Here is a 17,302-nt window from a genome sequence, read left to right as displayed (position 1 = left end):
AAAACATTTATTAGTATATATTTTCAGTATACAAGGATTACATTCACCATGGAGAGATGGTATATATACATAACACATCTTAATTCTTTCATTTCCCCTCTTATTCCCTCCTTCCCACTTCATCTCTAGATTCCCTTCCCATTTGCAAAACATCTATCTCCCTGTTTCCTACTATGTACCTTTTTTATTTTGCTCTCAAAATTATTTATACTTTGTAATTCTCATATAAGAGAAACCATAAAATATTTGAACTCATCTGTCTGATTTATTTCATTTAACATTATGGTCTCAAAGTGCATCCATCTTCCAATAAATGACCCAAATTTATCCTTCTTTATAGCAGAGTAATACTACGTTGAGTATTAATATCACATTTTCTTTATCCAGTCATCTGCCAATGGGCATATAGCTCCCTTCTAAGATTCACTTATTATGAGCTGTGCTGCTATAAACAAGGGTATGCATGTATCACTGAAATGTGATGACATTAACTCTTTTGGGAAGGTCCCTAGAAGGGAATAGCTCAATGAAATGGAATTTCTATTACTAGTTTTTTGAATAATCTCTATATTGATTTCCATAGTAGTTGTTCTAGTTTAAATTTCCATGTAGACAAATTCCTTTTTATCCCACAGCCTAATTAATATTTGTTGTTATTTGATTTCTTAAAGATAACCAGTCTTTGTAGTAAGTTGGAATCTTAGTTTTGTTTTAATTTGCATTTCTATAATGGCTAGAGATGTTGAACATTTTTTTAATGTGTATTTATTGGGCATTTGTACTTCTTCTGAGAAGTGTCTGTCCTTTGCCCATTTTTTGATCTGGGCTTTTCTTTTTGGAGATCTAATTTTTTTTAGTTCTTTGTATATTTTAGATATCAGTCTTTTGAGAAGTAGCTGGCACATTTTTCTCATTCTGTAGGTTGTCTCCTTACTCTGTTTATTGTTTCTTTGCCATGTAGAAGTTTTTCAATTTGATATAATTTTATTTGTTGATTCTTTATGTTATTTCTTGTGAATTTTGGGGTTCTGTTCAGAAAGTTTTTACCTATTAGTATGTCTTCAACAGTTTTACCTATTTTATCTTGCAGCAAATTCATTGTTTCTGCTTTAATATTTATGTCTTTGATCTATTTAATTTTACTTTAATAGAGAGTGAGAAATATAGGTCTAGGTTCAATCTTCTGGATATGTATAGTCAGTTTTTTTAGCACCATTGTTAAAGAAGCTATCTTTCTTCCAGTATATGTCTTTTGTTCCTTTGTCAAGATCAGATGGCTGAATATACCTGGGGTCTTTTGTTCATCCTCCATTCTTTTCCACTGATCCATATATCTGTTTTTATCATTTTCCTTTGTAATATAACTTGAAATCTGGGATTGTGATGCCTTCTGCTTTGCTCTCATTGCCTAGAATTACGTTTGATATCCTGGATCTCTTCTGGTTCCAAATAATTTTGCACTATTAAGATATGTGGGTGATTTTTTACATATAGGTTGCCTATTTATGCGTGTGCCTGTATGTACACATGAGTATTTTTCTAGCTTACTAGATTCTCAAGGATATCTATTATACTCTTTACCTTAAGAATCAGACAGAGCTTCATTTAATAGCTAAGGGCAGAATAGTAAGGGGACCCAATACATAGGAAAAGATAAAATGAGAATAATTAGAAATGTAGGAAAGTTGAGAGTACTTTATAGTCTCCCAAAGACATTTTCATTACTGCCTATGAAATCTGAGACTTAGTCTATATTTGCTAACATTGCTATATTTGGATATTGATATAGTACGTTTTAGCAGGATGACCAAGAAGTAGTTACATAAACTGAGAAAATAAGAAGGAAGTACAGCTGTGCACTGACATCAGGGAAGGAATAGAAAATACTCTGGACCTAGAAAAAGCTACAGATGCAATACCAATGATGGCTTGGACATGTGATATAGCTCACTGACTACCAATTTATGATAAAGCCACAGCTGCACTGGAAAGATACTACAGTGATGCAATATATTATATATGGCTAGCACTTTAATTTTAGAAGAAAGGAACAGGATAATTCACTTAATAACCTAGAGTTATATTTTATTTCTTTAAAAATTATTCTAAATCTATGAAAAAATGTGTGTGAATTTGCTGAAAATTATTTATTGATATCGTTCCCCTTAAATCTAGGAAAGATCCAGGTTTTACTTAGGGAAAGATGATTGAATATTTCCTATTTTGTATATAGATTTAAACACATTGTCCAAATAAGGTAGAAAATACTCACTCTGGCTATTGTGAAATTACGACCATTTAGGTACTGTTACTTTAAGTCTTCAGACACATTTTATTGATCCTTATCAATATTGTTTTGACATGAAGATTTTATGAATTGTTTTCAAAGGTGAGGTTTAATACACTGGTTTAGGATTAGGACATAGTAGGAGAAATTTAAATTCTACCTTTAAAGAGATCTCAAACATGAGAAATTATAGCATCAATAAAAGTAAATTATATTAATAGGATATTGACTGAGAATTTGTTTATCAATCTAGGTAAGATACAGGTGCTAATCAGGTAAAAACAAAGCAATCAAAGTAATTAAACTTAATGTGATAAAAACCTGATGAGAACTTGTGCTAAAATTACCATATATTGAATAATTCTTATGAGTCTTAAATATAAACAAAAGGTCAATCAATATTACTTTACGGGATGGAAGCCCAGAATGTGGGGTCTAGAATCCAGGTGCTTTTATCTGGGGCAAACAACTTGTTTTCTCTATGCCCCATTATCAAATTCACATAGCTATTGTGGGAATTAAATTTTATAATATAAAAAATCCAGGCATAAAGCTTAGCACGTAGTAAATTGGTCTAGAATGTTATCTGTACTATTATTATTTTCACAACTGTTAATATTTGTAATCTGTAAGTAATCATTTTGATGATATATAAAGCTGGAGATGAAAGAGTTATAGTGCTCAAATAGGTGAAGAAAATAGAATTTGAAGGAAGGACAGGGTAAGAGGGAAAAAATAAGAACCAAGAGAGTGTGTAAAGGTGCATATCTCCAATGATGAATGTCATTATATTGTATACCTAAAATGTACCAATAAAAGGATATACAAAAAAAAAAAAAAAAGAAAAGGAGGAAGTGGCCATCAGGAGCCCACATGGGTTCCTTTGAAATGAATCAGGTCAGGTTCAGTGAATTTCTTTTTTTTTTTTTGTTTGTTTGTTTGTTTTCGTACTGGGGATTGAACTCGGGTCCTTGAGCTTGCACAACAGGCAGCGAAACCACTGAGCTAAATCTCCGGCCCCAGTGAATTTCTTTTGACAGAAATATAAGATGAATAAACAACCTCATCCCTCCAAATGTCATTAAGCGTAGTGTTTCTGCACTACAGTGAGTCAATAGGCATGCTTTTTCTTCTTGCTGTTGTAAGATAAAACGAAAAGAAAGCGGTCAATTAGAAATATAATGGACATAGTGACACTACCCAAATGGTTATGATTAATGAACTAATATAAATATGTAAGAAAATTTATAACTGCATAATTTTATTTCTAGCTTTGCTACACCACATGGGATATATAAATTAACAAATGGATAAGAATAACTAAAAAAAAATTTAGAAGACATTATTTTACCTACAGCCAATATCCTTCTTTTTCTAGAAAAAAACAACAAAATAACAATTTTGTTCCGTTATTAACTTTTTTTTTTTTTACACATCCATGTGCTGCTCAAGAGGAGAACATCATCTCTAACCTGGAATCATGACTGATTTAAGACAACCATTGTGATTTATACCATTTTCCTAATGATTGGTTTACAAATGGACATGAGAGAACATTCTGATGTGTAAGGCAATTTGGGTAGAATAGGAAATTTTCTAAAAGACAAGGGGAAAAGAATGTTTCCTAAGGATTTTGGACAAAAAATACGTTGGATCCTTGACTTACGAACTTAATTTGTTCATGAGGACTGGTTGTAACTTAAGTTGCTTGTAAGTCGAGACTATTTTTCCCATAAGAAATAATGAAAATACTCATAATGCATTTCAAACCTCCCAAAACACCCCTTAACTAACCTTTTCATAATAAAAATGGTTGTATAGGCCAAGGATTTAGCTCAGTGGTTTCGCCGCTTGCACAGCAAGTGTGAGGACCCGAGTTCAATCCCTGGTACCAAAAAATGAAGTTGTATAATGTGTATAATTTACCAGAAACACCAATAATTTTCCTCGAGTATTCACCAAACAGTTATAAAATGTGCCTAGTTTATCAGAAACAACAATTTCATACTACACTCATCCTACAAGTTGACATTTTTGGCTTTCAGAAAGGGAGAATGAAATGGAAGGTGGTTACTGTTTGGAAGGAGAGGCCCCTTTCATAAGAACATCAGGAATCTGGCTCTCTGGTGTCCTTTCTGACCTTGAGAGAGTCTGTAGCCTACTGGGACCTGCTTTTGGCTCACTAGGTCTTAACATTTTCAGAACTAAAAACTAAGGTTATCCATTTCTGTCTTTTCTTTAACAGTGTTCTGTAGTATGATGCCACATTGTCATTAAGCAAGTGAATGCAACAATAGGCTTTTCTCTGTCTGGAAGGATATTCTCTATAAACATTTGTAGCACTGTCCATTTTTTCAGGATTTCCTTTATTTCAGAAGAAGATTGTTGCTGGACTAATTAATGATACTCCCCCTCTTCTTCAGAAAACTCTTTAGTTGCCACTTTCTGTTGCTCAGTCAGAAGTTGCTGACGTTTCTTTACAGACAATTCCTCTGAGTGTTCCTCCACTAGTTCCTCAACTTCACCCCTGTCTCACTGCAAGTCTATGGACTCTGCTGTAGTGACAATGTCATCAACCATAGGGTCAATTGAAGGCTCAGGCTCCTCTACACAGGCTTCAAAGTCTCTCTCCTCCATAATTTTAGGCTACATTTTTTTCCCAGGCATTTCTCAGTGTCCTTAGAGAGACATTGGCCCAGGATTTCTCAATTAAACCAACACAGGAAAAGATGTTGTAATGTTCCTTCCAGAACTCTTTAAGGGTTAAATCTGTACTTGAGACCATCTGGAAGCACTTCAGGAACAGTTCCTTGGTGGGTAGCTTCTTAAAGTCAGCTATAACCTACTGGTCCACAGGCTCCAGTAGAGGAGTTTTATTAGGTATGAGAAACTCAACTGAGAGCCATGGGAATTCTTCAGCCAATTCTTCTTCCAAATTTTATGGGTGAGCAGGAGCACTGTCCATGATGAGGAGAGCCTTGAATTGTAAACCTTTGTCCTCTAGATATTTCTTAATAGTAGGACAGAAAGCCTTCCTGATCCACTCAAGAAAAAGTACTCTTGTTACCCAGGATTTTACATTAGATCTCCACATGACCACTAGCATATTCTTCATGACTTTATGTTTTCCAAACACTCTAGGGGTCTCAGAGTGATATACCAAGAGAAGCTTTATCTTGAGGTCACCAGTTACATTGGCACATGGCAATAAATTTATCCTATCCTTCACAGGCCTGTGGCCTTGCATTTTCTTCTCTTCCTGGGATGTATGTTCTCCTGGGCATTTTCTTCCAGGAAAAACCAGTTTCATCATAGTTGAAAACTTGATAAGAGCAAAAACCATTTCTCTATGTCGTCATTTTAAAGTGGTTTATAATTTTTAGCAGCCATTTTATCAGCACTGGCTGATTCACCATGGGTAGTGACACTATGAATCCCAGTTCTCACTTTAAAATTGTGAAACCACCCCTTACTGGTATGAAATGTTTCACCATTATCACTTGTTGATGGAATATCCTTTGTGAGATCTGCATTTAGAGCCCTAGGATTTTCATAAATTATAGACTCAGGCTATAAGCTGCTATCTGCCTTTTGTTTATCCACACTAATATGTAATAGTCTTTCTATCTCATCTAACACTGTTGATCGTGACTTACTAATTTGAGTAACATCTTTAGCAACACTAGCTTATTTATATAAATCTTTTCTCTGTAAGATTGTTGAGATAGTGGATTTCAACATGCTGTACATATTATCAAGATTGATCACACAAATGCCACTCTCATATTTTTCCACAATTTCCTTCTTTTCATTTGTAATTGGTTCCTTTGCCTTCCTTTCCTTCCTTAGCCTCTTTACTAGCTTTTTGGGGGGCCATTTTGTTAGCAGTAATCATAGAAATTATAAAGCACTGACCAAAATCAAGTCCACAAACACGTTTCTCAATTCATACTGACACTTAGGTAAGCTTCCATACGCTTTTCTGGAATTGCAAGTCTTTGTTTACAACTGCCCAAGCGGCTGCATTTGGGTTGTAACTTATGACTTTGGTTGTAAGTTAAAACTAAAATTTCAATTGTAATCTAAGTTGTTTGTATGTAAGGCCAGTCATAATTTGAGGGTCCACTGTATTTATTGGTTATGCTAATGTCAAGAACAGAGCATGAAAATACAAAGTCGACAGCATGTTTGTGTAGCAGTTAAGAAAGACTTCAATCATTGATAAGATCCTTAAACCACTAAGACAATCTGAGAGTTTTCCTATCTTCAGAATTGTGTGTAGTAAGTACAACTTCCTCCTTCTATGGCAGGTGAGGCAGAGTTATTTGTAACTTACAATTTAAGACATTTGAACTTACATATTTTGTGTTCCAGGAACAGTACTGCATATCTTAAACTCACTCACTCATTTAATTACCTAAATAACACTGTCACATGAATATTACTCTGTCTTGTACTCTACCAAGAAATAAATTTAGGCTCAGAGAGGTAAAATGAATTGCTCAAATCACACTGTCAGTAAACTGGAAAGTTCAGATATTTGTTCAATTCTCCTTAACTTTAGCATTAGTATTCTTAGATATTATAATATATAAATTTTCCAAATAAAATATGTAAAGAATGATTATAATTTTTAAGGGAATAGAAAATGAGTTGAATGATGAGTTAAAATCACCTAAACTTTGGAAAGTAGGCTGAAAATTGATGCTGCTCTTTTCTGTGGGCACTTTGCTGATCAGACCAACTGAAGTTTCAGATCTCATGGTCTTGTAAAGAACTGTTTGTGCAAGTCAAAGCCTACTGAATAATGAGAGAGAAAGAAAGAAAGAAAGAAAAGAAAGAAAGAAAGAAAGAAAGAAAGAAAGAAAGAAAGAAAGAAAGAAAGAAAGAAAGAAAGTGGTGACGGTTAATGCAGGGCCCTGCCATAAATCTGAGATTCCTTATGATGGTTGGGTCATGGAGGCAAGAGCTTAGGGCCTACATCTGTTCACTTGTCCCTTCACTGTGGGCATTGTTCCCCTGCTCTGCATCCCAGCCAGCATGAACTGAACATCTCTGCTCTGCTGCACCTTCCACCATGATGTTTCTGCCTTGTAGCCAGCTGACCATGGACTGTATTCCCTAAAATTGTGAGCCAAATTAAACCATTTTTCCTTTAAGTTGTAAGTGTTGGTACAGTAATTCCCCTACTTACAATCATTTGAGTTGTGAACTTTCACAGATATGAGTTGACCTAGATGTATGCATTAGTCCTAGATGTAAACAAATCACGGAAATAGCACACATGTCTGCCAGATATTGTCACAGTTGTGCTGCTGTGTGCTTACTGTAAATGAAATAGTGTGCAGCAGTACAGTGCACAGTCAGAGCCCAGGATTTCCAGAAGTTATTTATAGTATTTGTGTGTGTGTCTGGGCTTTTTATGCTTTACATTGTATATTTTTGTCAAAGGTGCATAAGACTCATTTTGTCAGATTTACTAATGTATCAGACTTACCAATGTTCTCCCAGAACAGAACTCATTTGTAAGTTGGGGACTGTACTGTATTCTAGTGATGGGAAAGCTAAGACACTTCCAAAGGAGTACAACCTCAGGATAAGTATGAACTAGAAACTATTCATGTTTTCATTCCTAAGAAATTACAAAAAATTTTTCTGACACTTTATAAGACAGAAGAAAAGAAAAAAATGTCCTTGAAAAATTATATCATTCATGAGATTTTGAATTGAATTCTAGTAAAAATTCTCATTCTTTGGGTAGTAAAAACCACTACTACCTCCAGCACAGCACAATAACCCACAAACCGTGAACACTTTACCCTACAAATTACTAAAACAAAAAACCCCAGCAAAACAGCTGCAGCTATGTTACTGCCAGACAAAACTGACTTTAGTGTATGAAAAAATTGCTAGAAAAAAGGTTTTTTTTGCTTTATTTTGGTACTGGGGATCAAACTCGGGACCTTGCGCTTGCAAGGCAGGTGGCAGAACCAATGAGCTGAATCCCTGGCCCAAGAAAAATTTTATAGATAGAAAGGTTTTGATTTTTTAGGAAGACAGCAAATTATACATATATAGATGCCAAATAGCATTCTCTCTCTTTCTTTTTTTTTTGGTACCAGGATTGAACTCGGGACCTTGTGCTTGCAAGGCAGACGGTGGCACCACTGAGCTAAATTCCCGGACTCCAAGCAGCATTCTTAAAACAGAAGAAAATAATTTTTTAGAATTATTAAAAATAAATAAGTAAATCTCCAGACATGGTGGTATATTTTAGCATAAATCTATTTGTTGAAGGAATAGACCAAAAGTAAAAATGATATGGACAATACAATTAATGTTCTTGATGTAGTGAACTCCTCAAATTAAAAAAATAAAGATACATATGTATTTACAGGACATATGGAAACTTTAAAAATTTACCAAATTTTATAAGGAGTTTCAAAACATTTAAAAACACTGAAATTATACATAGCATGTTTTCCTACCGAAGTGTGTTAAACTTTGAAAGGTTAGGAGGCAATACAAAAGTTAACAAGAAAACTTTTGTAATATGAAAAAACAACTTTATTTACTCCACAGTTACAAGAAGAAATCATATTAGAAATTAGAAGATTTTCCTTTTTTGTGGCACTGAAAATTTAATACAGGGCCTCCATGCTCAGCTACATCCCCAGCCCTTTTCTTCTTTTTGATATTGAAACTGGCCCTCACTAAATTGTCCAGGGTGGCTTCAAGTAGCTGGGATTAGAAGTATTTATAATTTAATAATAGGGAAAATAATGAGAAGTGGAAAAAATGGAAATAAAGTCTTTGTAAATAGGGAAGGGTGGAGGGGGTGAAGGGAGGGGTAGGAATGGGGAAAAAATAAGAACCAAGACACATTATGTAAAGGTACAATTCCCAATGAGAAATGTAATTGTGTTGTATACCTACAATGTACCAATAAAAGAATTTAATTAAAAAAATTAATAGGGAAAATACTAGATCAACTTTTGACGGACATACAGATAAAACCATAATTAGAAAATTGTGGCCTACAAGAATTGTTTTAGAAAATGATGCTAAATAGAAATACATTAAAGGTAACTTCAAAAGCAATGTAATAATTTATAATAATAGTTTATAATTATATATAATAAATTTAAGAATGGAGACTGATGATCTAGAAAACATCTATAAAAGAAAAATATCAACTAAGTCAAAAGTCTGCTCTTTTGAAGTGAAAAGAGCAATAAAATTCACAAACCTTTGGCAAGTTCAATCATGAAAAAAGGAAGCATACATTATTCACATAAAGAATTCAAAAGGGACATAACTACAGGTTCTGCGTATAGTGAACTGATAAATAGTATTAGAATTCATTCATGTCAATACATTTGAAACTGTGGAAAAAATACTCATGTTCTTTAGATACCATGCCCAACATGAGTAAGGTAAAATAGAAAATGGGAATTCTATATTTCTGTAAACATAAAATAAATTAAGCGATCAAAATCTTTATACAAAGAAAGCTTCAGACTTTACTTCTTACTTTAACAGATGATCAAAGACAAAGCAATTTCTCTTTTGCAAATTCCAGAGGAAGAAATGAGAACATATTCTGGTCTATTTGATAAGCCTCATGCAATTTTGTTACCAAGATATAAGTATTAAGGAGCTATTGAAAGCGTGCCTTGGAAATTTGAAAACTGAATGTCTGACAATACTAATTCTATTCAACATTTTACGTGAAATTTATGCAAATTAATGAAAGAATTCAGTGATGGTCTGGATGCAAAAGTTATTATCAAAAGTATGCAATGTTTTAAAGCCACAAATGGAAATTAAAACCTCAGAATATAACATTTATTAAAGCAAAAACAATATCACTGTTTAGGAATAAGTTTAACAAAAGTATGCAAAACCTTGATGGATAAAATTATGTTGCCTTTGGAGGTCATTTAAATATATAAGTCAACAGTGATATACTATGATCACAAATTGGAAAACAACATTGTAAAGATGTCAGTCCTTACCAAACAGATTTGTAAATTTGATGCAATTTCCACTAATTTCACTGTTGCTTTGTTTTCTTTACTTGGAGATGTCAATTCAAAATTTTCATGGAAATGGACAGGTTCTAGACACTCTTGAAGAAAAACAACATGTTGGTGAGCATGACATAATAGATATTAAGACTTCTTACAAAGCTATAAAATAACAAGTATGCTATATTGGTAAGTTTAGATAGATAGACCAATGAGATAGATCACAGTGACCTGAAACATGTCCAAGCATATAAGACAGAGATAGTACTCTTAATTTGGTAAGAAGATGAAGTTTTTGATTAATGACAATGACATAACAACATTTGCGGGTAAATCAATTGAAATTGTAACTTGCTTCACATACCATGCACAAAATTCAAATGCAAAGAGGTTAAAGATAAAATTTTGGAATACACAATAAGAGAATATCTACATGACATTAGGATATTAAAAGTTTTCTTCATTAAAACATGAAACCCTCTAAGGAAAAGACTGATTTGTCTTTTTTTTTTAATTTACTACATTAAAACTAAGAATTTCTTCCTTCCAGAGAATGAAAATAATCACAAATCAGAAAGAGTAGCACATATAAACAATAAACTAACATACTTAGAACCAAAAAATTTTGCAACACATATAATGAAATAATTCTTTCTAATCAGTGAATAAAATCAGTTCAAATTTTAAAAAATGAGCATATGGCTTATACAGATACTTCAAAAATCAGGAAATGGGGGCTGGGGATTTAGCTAACCCTAAGCAAAAAAAAAAGAAAAACAGAAAAAGAAAAAACAGGAAATGGTCAGTGAACAAATAAACAGCTGGTCTTTCTCATTTACTATTAAATAAATAAAAATAAAGTCATAGCAAAATATCATAACTCACCAGACGGGTATGTAAATTTTACACATAAATAAAAGCTGTGTGACAAGAATTAAAAGTACATATTTTTAAAATAAATATTTTGGGTAACACTATAAAATTACCTCATAAAGTTGAAGATATGCAAAATATTTACTTCTTAATATATTCCTAGAGAATCTCCTGCATGTGTATACAAGTCTACAGATATAAGAATATTTGTAACATCAGATTTTAAAATCAACCATCAATAAGAGCAACACAAATATTCATCAAGAAAATGCTAAAAATATTGGAGTTCTCATACAGGGTAATGTTATACTGCATGGATGAACCTAACAAATATAATTAAAGGCAAAAGAAGGAAGTCATTACATAATCTGTACATATATTCCAGTTAGATAAAATTCAAAACCAAGAAAACATTGTTAAAGTCAAGTTATAAATTGCAACACTTTTGCTTGTTGCTTAATGATGTTAAGCACCTTTTCATATACATGATGGCCATTTGTATGTCTTGTTTTGAGAAGTGTCTATTAGATCCTTTGGCCATTTTAAATTAGGTTGTTCCTTTTTTGTATATGTTACTGCGGACCCTGGAAACATTACCAGAAAGCTCTGCAGCAGGCTCCTTTACAAAGGCGATACAGGCATTTTTGATAAGATGGACAAGTTTTGGGACATTACTATAAGTTACAGTATCAAGATATAGAAAAGAATAATACTTTATGATCTGACTTGTTTGCAGAATCTAAAAATAATAACCCTAAGCCTGTACATGAGTGTTTACTGCATTATTATTGAATATAGCCAAAACTTGAAAACAACTCAAATATTAATCAACTAATGAAGAAACAAATGAAATAGTAATAATAAATAGAAACAAATGTACGATGGTAGTAACCAGAAGTAGAAAGGGGTGGAAATAGGGACAAATGGGTTAAGTAGGTCAAATCTGGAGTTAGTTAAGATGAATACCTAGAGATCTAATGTATAGCATGATGACTATACTCAGTAATTTTCTACTGTAAACTGTAAATCTGCCAAGACATGCTCTTAGTACACACACATGCATGTACACTCACAAAATGTAACTATAAAAATTGATAGATATGTAAATCTGTTTGCCCATTGTAATAATTTCAATGTGTATATGTACATCCAAACATAATGTTATATATGCTAAATGTATACAATAAAATTAAATTTAAAAATAATTAGAAAATAACCCAATTAAAAATGAACAAATAGCCAGGGATGGTGGTACAAACCTATAACCGCAGAACTTGGGAGGCTGAGGCAGGAGGATTGCCTCAAGTTGAGCCCAGCCTGGGCTACATAGTGAGTTCAAGGCCAGCCTGAACTACAAAGTAAGACGCTGTCTCAAAAAACAAGAACAAAGGTACAAATTCCCAGTAATGAATGTCAGTATATTGTATACCTAACATGTACCAATAAAATCAAAGAATAAAAAACAAACAAAAAATAAAAACAAGACAAAACAAAAGCACCTGAATAGTTATTTTCCAAAAATAATATGCACCAAGTGAAAAACACAACAACACATACACAAATGAAAAGAGGCTCAATGCCATCAGCCATTAGAGAAATAAAAATCAAGATGTAATGAAATACTACTTCACCACAGGAATGGCTACAGTAAGAGAGATAATAGTAAGCACTGGAAGTGTTGGTAAGGATGTGGAAAATTTAAAGTCTTTACATTTATTCCTGGGGAGAAATTAAATGGTGCAGCCACTTTATGAAATGGTTTGAAGTGCCTCAAACTGTTAAAAATAAATTTACCATATGATCCAGGAAGTCCACTTCTACATAGGTATATACCTAAGAGAAACGAAAACACATACCAACAAAACTCTGTACACTAATATTTACTGCACAACTATTCAATATAGCCAAAACTTGAAAACAACTCAAATATCAATCAACTAATGAATTAACAAATAAAGCTTGGCATATTCAAACAGTGGATCCTATTCAGCAACAAAAAGGAAGAAAGTATTGATATATATGATAATGTGGATGAATCTTGAAAATATATGATAAGGGGAACAAGCCAGTAAAATAAAAGATTATAGATTCCATTTATATGGAATGTCTAAAATAGGCAAATTGAGACATCAAAAGTAAATTAGTGGCTTTCTGACCTTGAGAAATTGAGGAGAAGATGAAGAATGATTATTAATATGTAAAGGGTTTCTTTTTGGGATCAGATTATGTTCTAAAATGTATTGTGGTAATGGTCATACTACTTTGTGAATATACTTAAAAAGACTTAATAGTATTGAAATGGATGAATTATATGGTATGTGAATCCAGTGGACCCTCAAGTTACCACTGGCCTGACATATGAACAACTTGGGTCAATTAGGTTAATGAAAGATTCATCTATCTCTTGTTATTTATAGCATGTACCCAGGTAAACATCCAGATCTCAAATGTATTGACTTACAACCAACTTGGATTACAACCAGCCCTCAGGAACCGATTCAGTTCATAAGTCAAGGGTCCACCGTACTTTATAATCCATAGTTATGTGAGGAGGGATGCATTTTGATTTCATAAATAATATTGTATGAATAACTCAATTCTTTAGTGCAATGATATAAGGCCTAAATATATAAATAAGATAGTTAATAAAATATGGGATGATTGCATAGTATCTGTTAAATTACAACATAAATCAAATTAAAAAAAATAAACATAATCTATCAATTTCATAGGATGATTACTTCTCTGAACAGCAAATATATTATATATGCTCAAATTAAGAAGATATAATTATCACCCTTTCTCTGCCTTCATCTTGTCTTCTGGGAAAACAAGTAAATTTTTTTAAAAATTAATTTTATTGGTACATTTTAGATATACAATATAATGACATTCAAGATTGGAGATTTGTACCTTTACAAAATATATCTTGATTCTTATTTTTTCCCCATTCCCCTGCCCTCCCTTCAACCCCTCCACCCTTCCCTATTTACAAAGACTTTGTTTCCATTTTTTCCTTTTCTCATATTAATTCCATTCTCCTCTTTCCTTTCCCCTACCCCTCCCACTTCTCATTCCTCTTTGCCCCTTTTCTTCCTATTTCACATTATCTATTATACATTTTGATCCTTAACTACACTTTAAGTTTCTCACACTAGAAAAACTGTTCAATATTTACACATGTGTGTCCTATTTATTTCACTTACGAGTACCGCCTCAATGTGCATCCATGTAGCTATAAATGCCTCTAATTTCTCATTCTTTGTGGCTGAGCAGTACTCTATTTTATTAAAAAAAACACATTTTAAAAATCCAGTTTCCAGTTGATGGGCAATTGGGCTGTTTCCATGGAAATCAAGTAAATCTTAAACTTCAATAGGAAAATGTTTATTTTTGGAATAAAAGGAATGTTTCAGTATATGCCTCAATGACCTTTCTGATTTAAAAATTATTCTGGAGAAGACTTTCTCAACCAAAGCCCTCATAGTCTAGCTTTGTGAACATCAGGCGGTCACTGAGATCTTTAAATTTTGATTTCTTTTTTAATCAGCCAAATGGGGATAATAATAGTGCCAATCTCACTAGGTGTTGGGAAAAATTAAATGACACAATCCATATAAAGCTCTTAGCATAGTGACTAGTATATGGAAGGTTTTATAAATGTACTAAAAGCCCAAACAAGAATACATGATCTATGTAATCAGAAGGAATAAGATTTAAGCAAATTTTCAGAAAGGCAGGGAAGATTTTGATAAAAAACTGGAGTTTATCAGGAGAACTGTTATGGAAGTTATTCATATTTTATCTCAGTACTCTGCCTTCCTCCTTCCAGTTACAGCACTTGTCCGCTGGCTCAGAGGTGTAGAGGATGGATTGGCAAATGAGGACTTTTAGATGTGCATAAATGTTTCACCTCCCACATATCCCTTGTGACCATCAATGTAACTGCTTAGTATACTGGCGAAAAACAATAAGGAATCATGTGTGGTGCATACTATCAGAACACATTACTGCCTTTGTAAAAACATATAATAGCCTCACAGGGCATTTTTATAGATTAAAATCTTGATATAACTGATAGGATCTGTCATTTCATTCTAAATGCTTAAAATATATGCAAGATAAATCTAACATAATATAGTGAAAATTTCAGCTTCAGTACTGAAACTAAAAATATAAAAGCATGAATAAGTCATATCTTGGATGCCTGTCTACCTTAAAGTTTTTCAGTGTCTCTCCACAATATTTTGCTTTAGGCTCATAGAGCACTTTGGTATTTATAACTTTGGTGAAGATGCAAGGTCTTATACTGAGATACTAGGTCAATAATGTTTTAACTGATTTTAACTTGAAACACAATCAAGAATTTTAGATAATAAAATGAAACTATCTTTTCATTTTTTGGGAAATTTTGACAACATTTCTGGAAACTGAAAGCAGAACACAAAATAACTCTAGAATAGCAGTCAGTCTGTTTCTGGTTGTTTTATTCTGGCTCACATTTCTCACTATTTTTGGATGTTATAATTTGGCTGATAATAGAGACAATAGTTACATAATTTCAGTATAAGAAGTCACAAAAATTTAAATGCCATGAAGGATCTGCTTGTTACATCACTCTGTAAAATCACCCATCTCTTCTCACAATTAAAATTGAGTTGAATGAAAGAAGGAAACTACCAGTAGAATTTCTTTTTTCCAATGCCCAGATTCAGTACCTGAATTAAAATTCACAGAGTTGCTTACCAGCTTCCTTACTGGTCATCTGGCTTCTCATCTTTTTCTTCTCCTTTTGACACTTATACTCATTCTCAGATAGTAAAATTCTAATAATTCCATGGGAAAAAGCTGAAAGATAATTTTCTCATGCAAAATTTCTCTTACAACCAAAATTATCATTAATTTATTTCTTAAATGTGTCCCTTATTATTAAAATACGTTCCTTTAAAGAAAAAAAATACTTTTCTTTAATATAGGATCTATTCAGTGAAACATGAAAAAATACATATGTTACTCCATGTTACATGGAGAGCTCTTTGAGGATGGGTACTGTATTTAATTTTTTATACAGCTGCTGACCTTCCCATGACTCTAGTTTTTTGTAGATGAAAAGTAGTAGAGATAAAGAGAAGTAAAGAATCTGAAACATGTATTGAAGACAAAATTGTTGGAAAGTGTCAGTGGATTAAATGCAACAGATAAGAAAAATATATCATCATGGTAAGTACTACATTTTTGTGTGGTCAACTGGAACTATTTAGTGAGGGACTGAAGCATAAAGTGCGGGGTGGCAGGAGGGAGAGGGAGAGAGGTGGGGGAAGAGGAATCAAGATTTCTGCTTTGAGAATGTGAAGGGAGCAGTTGATCACGAATAAAATGTACATTTGGCAGTCATTAAAAACAGCTAATATTTAAACATTACACATGTTAAAAGTAATTAATAGTATAGAAACAAAGTGATAATCAATACCAGAGAGGGACAGAAGATAATCCAAAGAGCATACTCTTGAGAAACACATAGGTTAAGTGCTTCAAAGTCTACACTGATGACTTGGCCTTAAAATAAAAGAACAAGAGAGATATTTTATTACACATTGCACAGAAGATATACAAGTGTTCTAAGAGGGATTTGGAAATGGAGAGTTGACAATGAGGACCAGGGGATGCCCAGCCTGCTCCAGCACAGGAGGGAAATGGGGCAAAGTTTCAACCACAAGTACTGCAAAACTAACAGCCTCAAAGCACCTACCTTTGAGGGTAAATTTGCAAGGAAGAGGGTTGGAAGGGGATACTATATACCTGAGCCTCCATTTGGCTTTAGGATCATACAGGTCAGGGTAAGACCAGGGGTTCACATCTAAATGGAGCTCATATGAGGGTCAGCCTGGGAGAAAGTCAGCAAAAGCATCTTGGACCCCCAAGGCATTAGTTCCCACATAGAAAAGAATGCCTTGGTGGATGTCCAGTAGTTCTGCATTCCAACAACCACTGGACAGCTAATAAAGAGGTCATAACGGCTGTGATCATCCTTGCTATGCCCACCCAAGACATAGGTTTACCAGGATTTAAGTCTCAGGTGGACTTGAAACTAGTGAAGAATTGGACTTTGATA

General features: G+C 33.3%; 1 long non-coding RNA gene across 1 annotated transcript; it reads right to left on the bottom strand.

Annotated features, from left to right (window-relative positions):
- Positions 1-8,920: 8,920 nt before the first annotated feature.
- On the bottom strand, positions 8,921-16,195 carry LOC110346227 (uncharacterized). The gene is made up of 3 exons (XR_002390142.2): positions 15,937-16,195; positions 11,304-11,379; positions 8,921-10,418 (listed from the first exon to the last, which is right to left on the bottom strand). It is a non-coding gene; the product is annotated as an uncharacterized LOC110346227 (long non-coding RNA).
- Positions 16,196-17,302: the final 1,107 nt, after the last annotated feature.

The sequence above is a fragment of the Heterocephalus glaber genome, unplaced genomic scaffold (assembly GCF_053883595.1).
Source record: "Heterocephalus glaber isolate CG9 unplaced genomic scaffold, H.glaber_assembly_v1.0 deba00001572, whole genome shotgun sequence".
Lineage (NCBI taxonomy): Eukaryota > Metazoa > Chordata > Mammalia > Rodentia > Bathyergidae > Heterocephalus > Heterocephalus glaber.
Note: the sequence above shows the minus strand (reverse complement) of the source record. Positions and strands in the feature narration are given on the sequence as shown.